Genomic DNA, 7,557 nt, shown 5'->3' on the forward strand with positions numbered 1-7,557 from the left:
TTATTTTATTTTATTTTCTTAAATTTTTTTTTACTTTTCATGCAAGCCCATAAAGAAGAAATCGCTCAACACTGCTCCTCAATTCAAGAAATGTGGGTTACTGGCGCTTGTTTTGGGCTATGAGATCGTGTCATGAGATTTTTATCGTATCTATAAAAATAAACCAAGCAAAACAACAAACAAACAGAGGATGTCGTAGGTATACATACTTACGTACATACGATGTATGGTATGTATGCACGTCTGTTTGCTAACAAAAAACGATCAGATGACGGGAAGGTTGTGAGGGCAGACAAAGCAGCGGGAACGGCAGCAACAAACAACTGACTCACAGTTGGTGGGCCACTGGAGCAGTGTATTGCTTAGCCGCAAAGGGAAGAGGGTGGTGGACACACTCAAAGGCACAACTCGACCGAATCGATTGGCGGCGGCACATTGAGCAGCTGGAATTAGAGCCGCCAGCAATGCCTGACAATGGTCGCGGCCGAGGCGATCGTAGTGACATAAAAAAGGGTTTTACGCCACCAACCACCGACCAACAACCACCAACCGGCAAACAGTCAAAGTATTAACAAGCGAATGAGTGCGCGAACGCTCGTACTAGAAAAGGTGTGGAACTTTGTAGAGTGGGCGGGGGGGAAAGGGTGGCGCGCGCATAGGACAGTCGCAGCAACCACTTGGTGGAGGTAGTTTGAAATGAAAATTGATAGCAAAGCAAATGGAAAACAAAAGCAAAAGCGTACATATAGCTGGTTGGTGGGGTGACTCAGTTTTTGGCAGCAGTGGCGTTTGCTACACAAGTTTGTTTACTTTTAATGCTAACCTTTTATATTTTTTCTAAATTTTTTCGTATTTTTATACCCGAACGCACTTGTGCACAAGGGTATATTAATTTTGTTCACATAACGGTTGTTTGTAACAGCCAAAACGAATCGAGATAGATATAGACAAATGTATACATAAATGATCAGGATGAAAAAAGAAANGTTATTGTACTTGCCACGTGTAAGCAAAACGTTGAAAATTATTGAAATCGGACTAAAATAACGGCCGATTCTCATATAACGGTAAATTTAAGAAATGCTTGAAACTTCAATATTTCGAAATTGAAGGACGCTAATTTACTCAAAATTGATACACCTCGGCTTACCATCTAGCGGAAGGTTTCGGAAGGGTGAAAAAACATATATTTAATACTTGCGCCGGGTATTTGTTTTATTTATTTTTTTCCTTTAGTTTTCCTTTGTTGGTGTTGCATTGTTTTCGTCTTGGTTTTGCTCTCTGTTTATTTCCCTGCTTGGTGGCTTTTCATTTCAATTGAAACGCCGTTTTGTGCGCCGCTTTTTTCGATTTGCCAACATAAATAATGCACTTTGACAATTTTTGCATGTCGCCGTTGTAGCGACAACCAAAACGAAGAACAACAAATTTTAAGCGCGGAGACAATGGAAGTAAAAGAAATATACACATATTTTCTTTGGTGCAAACAAGACGGGGCAAGATTTTTTTTATTTTTTTTTTATCAGAAAAAAAAACAGTAACACTCTCCCTACACAGCGGCAGTGCTGATTTAAGGTTTTTTTTTTTTTTTAAAAAAAAAAAAAGTATCAAAAATAGCAAAACACAACGGTAACAGAAAACGAAAATGAAATTAACAACAAAATAGTCACGGAATTTCGACCTGTGGTGTACCTATTCGGACTTTAGGTACTTGGGACACGTTTGTATGTGCTTATGTATGTATGTTTGTGTGTTCGCGCACAGGGTTGAAGATCTTTGTTCAACGATTTGTAAACAAACGTTGGTGCAAAGAAACAGGAAAGGTAAAGTAAAAAAAAAAATTTTAGTATATAATCGTTTAAAAAGTGAACTTCTTCTGTGTTGTTTGCCGGCGCCGCCACAAAGTCGACACGCTTCATTAGGCGACCGAGCGGCCACGCGATGGCTATTAGTGATGGCGCAACGACGTACGGCCCATTGATGCAAGGATGATCCTCCACTCATGCAACGGAACTGAGGAAGTCGTTTTTTTTTTTTTGTTTTTTTAAGGATGTAAAATAGATAAACATAAATTGTATTTAATAATAATAGAATAGTACTTTAGAACTTTTTGAAATGTGCAGCTCAAAATGACAGCATATGGCACGACTTTTACGTTTGCGAGAATTTAGATAAATTTTTTAGAATATTTTCAGTTTCATTGCTTAGTGTATGGCCCATTGTTTGCAAGCACGACAAAAGTATTTTTTACATTAACTGAAGGTGGCTACAAATTTAACTTTCTAACGAGAACTTCTGCACAAAGAAGCTTAGTGCAGGTATTCTCTGGAAGAAAATTCTAAGTATGCAGTCTTGAAGCCCATTAAATTTTCGTATAAAGGGTAATTTTTACGAGGCTAAGAATTCTCGCTGATAGCAATTTTGTATGGATGGAAAAAAGTGAGTGAAGAATCAAGCGTGGAAGGCTTATCGATTCAAAAGGTCAGAATAGGGGGCTCCTAGTAGTCCTATTTTTATTTTTTTTTTTTATTTTGTTGCAGGGTAGTTAAATCGGTGTGGTTGTGTTACATATTTTATTGTCTCGAAAACACAAGAAAATTGTTATTTTCAATCAAAAATCTTCACGAAACTACATTTTTCCCACAGATACAAACTACGCTCGGAATACTTACTTACATATAAATATGTACATATGTATGTAGGTATAAATCGTCATAAAAAACTTAAGCAACATACATACATATGCACCTACAAAACAATAAATGCATAGTTAAGCGTGTCGGCGGTAGACAACATGACATGTCGCTCATTTTGTTCAAATTTGCATACAACAAATACACAATTTGATTGCTCAGTATTTATTTTTTTTTTATTTGCAGCTACACACATACATATCTCTTCCCTGTCTACACATTCGTTGTGTCCACTTGTCCAAATGTGTGGTCAAATGATTAAAATCTCTGCCCAGGACGCAATGCCACATGTTACTGGTGGCACATTTGTATGTATGTATGTACTCGTTCGTACTTGCAACAATTGCAGCGCTGTCAGGGCTAACCTATGTACATACATATGTAGCCTTACGGTTGTTAGCAGCAGCTTCCCGCCGCCTCGCACCGCCACACTCCTCTGCCATTTCAGCGTTTCGGCTGTGGCGGCGCGTGTTTGCATTGCGTGTTGCCAGCGATGGCCAAAAATTATAAATTAAACACCCACAAGTACACAATTGGCCAAAAACATTTACGTGTCTCTGTTTGTTTTTTTTTTACTTTTATTTCCCCGATTTGTTGGCGGATTTTGATTTTTCAGCATTTAAAATGTTTTCATTGCTTTGGCTCTTTGTCGGATGGGTGAAAGTGTTATTGCAATTTAAGTGTTATTTTCTTTTGCATGTGATTATGTTGCATTGTTAAACGGCTTGTGGGCGTGTGAAGGTAAGGAAGAAATTGCAATTTCTAAACAGTAAACGGCGAAAAAGATGTTAAAATTTGAAAATTGTAAATTACAAAACAATGGAAATTAAGTTTGCGTGTTTTTTCCTGAATACGTACAAAGTATGTATGTATGTACACTGCCGGAACATAGTATTGGCACAGCAAATTTTTCACAATATAACTATGCAACAAATTTTATTCTAATATTTTTTCGCCAATTTCGTATAAAAATATGGTTCATTCTACAACAAAAAAAAAAACATAAAAATATTATTCCTAAACTTTGTTCAAAACTTGCGAAAATTTTCAGAATTTTTTTGAGTATGCTGAATTATATCCCAATCAATTTTATTACAATAAAGTACAAGTTTTAAGTAGCTAGGAATCCAACTGGCATTTGATCGTGACTGGGCTGATCTACCTCAGATATGGAAATGGAAATACGACGCAGGATCAGTGAAGACTAGTTGGTACGAAAATCGTGGAGGCTATCTTCTGAGGGAACCAGTTGGTTCAGAGTATTAAAGATCCTCAAATGCAGCGATGACCTAACATTTAAATGAGCCACGGAGTGTTGTTGCGACTGTAGATTGGAAAATGCTGCACGCTGGAAGACAGGTTGACAGCGGAGGGATCTGATTCTCCAAATAAATAACAAGGCGATTTATTTTGGAACGAATTTCCGTCATCCCTTGTCAAGTTTGGTTTGCAGACAAACCGGTTTCGGCATTGTGCAATCTTCAGTGTCATTTTTCGAAAAAATGACGGAAATTGACGGAAATTCGTTCCAAAATAAATCATCTTACCACCCTGTCGGAAAAATCAACCAACACCAACACACAAATAACAAGGCAGTGGACATACTATAGCCGAGATTTGATAAGTTATCTTCAGGCACAGGTAGTGTATAGCTCCACCCAGACTGGGAAACACTACATTTAAACTACCAGGATTGAAACTAGCCAGAAAATTGCGTAAAGAGCTACCAGCGCAAAATTTAAAATCAGTTTCAGAGCTTTGGTGGGGAAGGTACATCACCTCGGAAAGGTTGGTTTGAATTGATGAATTTTTTATTTCCTCGCAAATGGTACCATCTCGGTCTTGGTGGGACTGACGCTGAGTCCACATTCCTTACTCAAGATATTTACAAGGATGAGGGTATTTTGTAGTAACTCGCTTAGAACTTTCAGATCTTTACCCATTGCTTTGTTTGCTGTGTCATCAGCATACGCTATAGTGCCTTTAAGATTTAAAAGTAGGTTGTTAGCGGTTAGTTTCCAAAGCATAGGGGACAGAAGTCCAACGGCGTCAAATAGCAGCTGCGGAGTGGCCAATTGACAATGCCGGGACTCATATGGTAATTCAATTTATTTCCAAAGCTATCTTTTCAAAATTTCGAAATGTTTCTATAAAAACTTCCAAATCTATTTTCGTACTATGTCCTTTTTGAGAGTTTCGAAATTGCACTAAAAATATTTGCCTAATTAATTTCATATATTAATTTTGCAATTTTATATACATACATATCTTATATGCTACTTTTCCACAATTTCGAAATTTTATAAAAAAGAGTACTACCAAATTGATTTCTTATACCGCTTTTTCAACATTTCGAAACTTTACTGAAAAAACTACCCAATTTATTTTGGTACTACTTTTTAATTTTATAAGCAAATATCTATGCATATTCAAACTGTAATTATTCGCAGTAATTTCCATTTACATCTACAAAATTAACGCAGTTGACAGCGTAGCAAATATGACTATGTATGTTAAGCTATCTTCCTACAAAAAAGTACTTTTTTTAGAGAACCTTGTATTTATTTGAATACGCCATTAATAAAGCAAAAAAAAAGATATTTGAAATTTTAAAAACAAATCTGCCCAATTTAATTCAGAATTTTTAAATTTATGCAATACTCATGTGATGGCCGTGGCACCGCCCACTTTTGATCACATATATGTATCTCGGTAACCGTTCTACCAATTTGTACCAAACTCGGTATTTTTATTGTGCTTGTCACATAAAATTAAAACGTTGAAAATTATTGAAATCGGACTAAAATTGAGGCCGCTTTTCATATAACGGTAAATTTCAGAACTGCTTGAAACTTCAAAATTTGGAAATCTAAGGACTCTAATTTACTCAAAATTGATACGCCCCGGCTTACCATCTAGCGGTAGCTTTCGTTAAGGGGAAAAACATACATTTAATTCTTGCGCCGGGTATTTAATGTTCGGCTCCGCCCGAACTTAGACTTTCTTACTTGTTTTTAATTAAAAATATATTTTTTAATATTTTAATATTTACATTTAATTTTATCTTACTTTTTGATTTTTTTTCTTTTAGTTTTTAGTTTCTATTTTTTTAATAAGAAAAATATAGATCTATTTTCTTTTTAATTTTATTTCATTTTTAAAAAACTTACTGCTGAAAGACAAACAGTATAACGTTACAATCTGCTTAATGAGTCTTTTAATTAGTCTCTCGAAAGACAGTAAAGAGCTTTGAGGATAAATGCCAGCGCTAACTAATGACTTAGCAAAGGCTTTTGTCTCTCCAAAGAGTGTGTTGAGTTCAAATAAAGTTGCCAGAATTGCGCTGTTAGTCACATTTCGTAGTATATATATGTATATACATATATACACAAAAATCGGTTGAAATTGTGTCAGAGTTAATTGTCTTATCTACTCGTGCAATCACCGTTGTACCTCATAATTTACCTTGAATGCACCAATAAATTTGCATATAATTAATTATAATAAATATTTACAAAGTCTCGAAAAAAAAACAAAATCAGTTTACATAATACTTATAACACACGTAACAGCGAAATGCAAACTCAACCATAAATCAATGAAAAAAATAATAATAAAAATAAAATAAAAAAATTGTATCGCCACCTCTCCTCACCGCGCCTACTTTCCGAATATGAGCGGCTACTGTGGCACTGTGCCGGAATGTTTTGAATATTGGCCGGGCGCATTCGCTGATTGCAAACGATGCAGCGATCTGCATGCGATGATAACAAATTTTTTTTCGCTTTCCTGTTTCCTGCTTCTGCTGCAGCTAATGCGATTGCCGGGGCTGTTGCTGTTGTTGTTTTTTCTGCCATGGTTTTAGTCACCACTCACAAACGACTTGTAATTTGAGGTGTATGTAAGCAGGCAAATGGAAGGAATGCGTCAGCGCGGTGTTCACAAGAAATTAATTGCATGCCAATGTGGCGCGAATGTAATATAGCTGCTTACCGAGGGTGGGCTGAGCGGCGACCGCTTACCATGTAGACAAAGTGATTGCGTAAAAATTCGCAAGCTTTGATTTGATGCTGTTGTTGGTGTTGTAGCGCATAATTTACAAAATAAATAAATGCTTGCGAGTAATAATGTGTAAACACAATTTAGGCGCGGAAAGCCAAAGCAACGAACAGCCATTACCAAGGCAATTTCTCACACACGCACGCACACACACACACACCGGCACACAATGATAATAATAATCAACATCAATAATTTTCATAAACAAAACGAGAGTGAGGTAGGGGGCGCCTAAAGCCCAATAGAATTTGCAACCTACGCTGCCCCAACAATGTATTGTCGGAGTTGATAGCTTGGTGGTTGTAGTTGTTGGTACACTAGCACCAACAGCTGCAAGCTCAGCTTCCACCTTCCAGCTTCCAGTGCAGCGTAGTGAATGGTAGCGGCAATAAAGTTTAATATTCAATTGAGAAAATTATTTATACACCTTTGTTGTGTGGAACAAGTAGATGGACGGACGACGGACGCACAGATAGTCAGTCAGTTGAACAAGCATGCTGACATCACCATAGTGCCACCACCAAGTCACTAGATACTATTTGATGTTTGTATAGTATGTATGTAGGTGTGTAGCGTGCGGTTAAGTACATAAGTGGCTACCTCAAGTTGGGTTTAATGTCAAGGCACTAGCAGCGGCATCGAAGGCGACGCGCCAGGCGGCACTTGATGAAAGCTTAAAGCGAATGCAAACGCAAGCGCTTGCGCACGGTTGCCATTTTGGCTGAAATATAGAATTTGTTTTTGAAATCTACAAATAATTTCTTACAACATATATATATACATATATCTATTTACAATAAGCTGA

This window comes from Rhagoletis zephyria, unplaced genomic scaffold (assembly GCF_001687245.7).
Source record: "Rhagoletis zephyria isolate East Lansing unplaced genomic scaffold, Rhagoletis_zephyria_1.1 Rzeph_scaffold_00296, whole genome shotgun sequence".
NCBI classification, from domain to species: Eukaryota; Metazoa; Arthropoda; class Insecta; order Diptera; family Tephritidae; genus Rhagoletis; species Rhagoletis zephyria.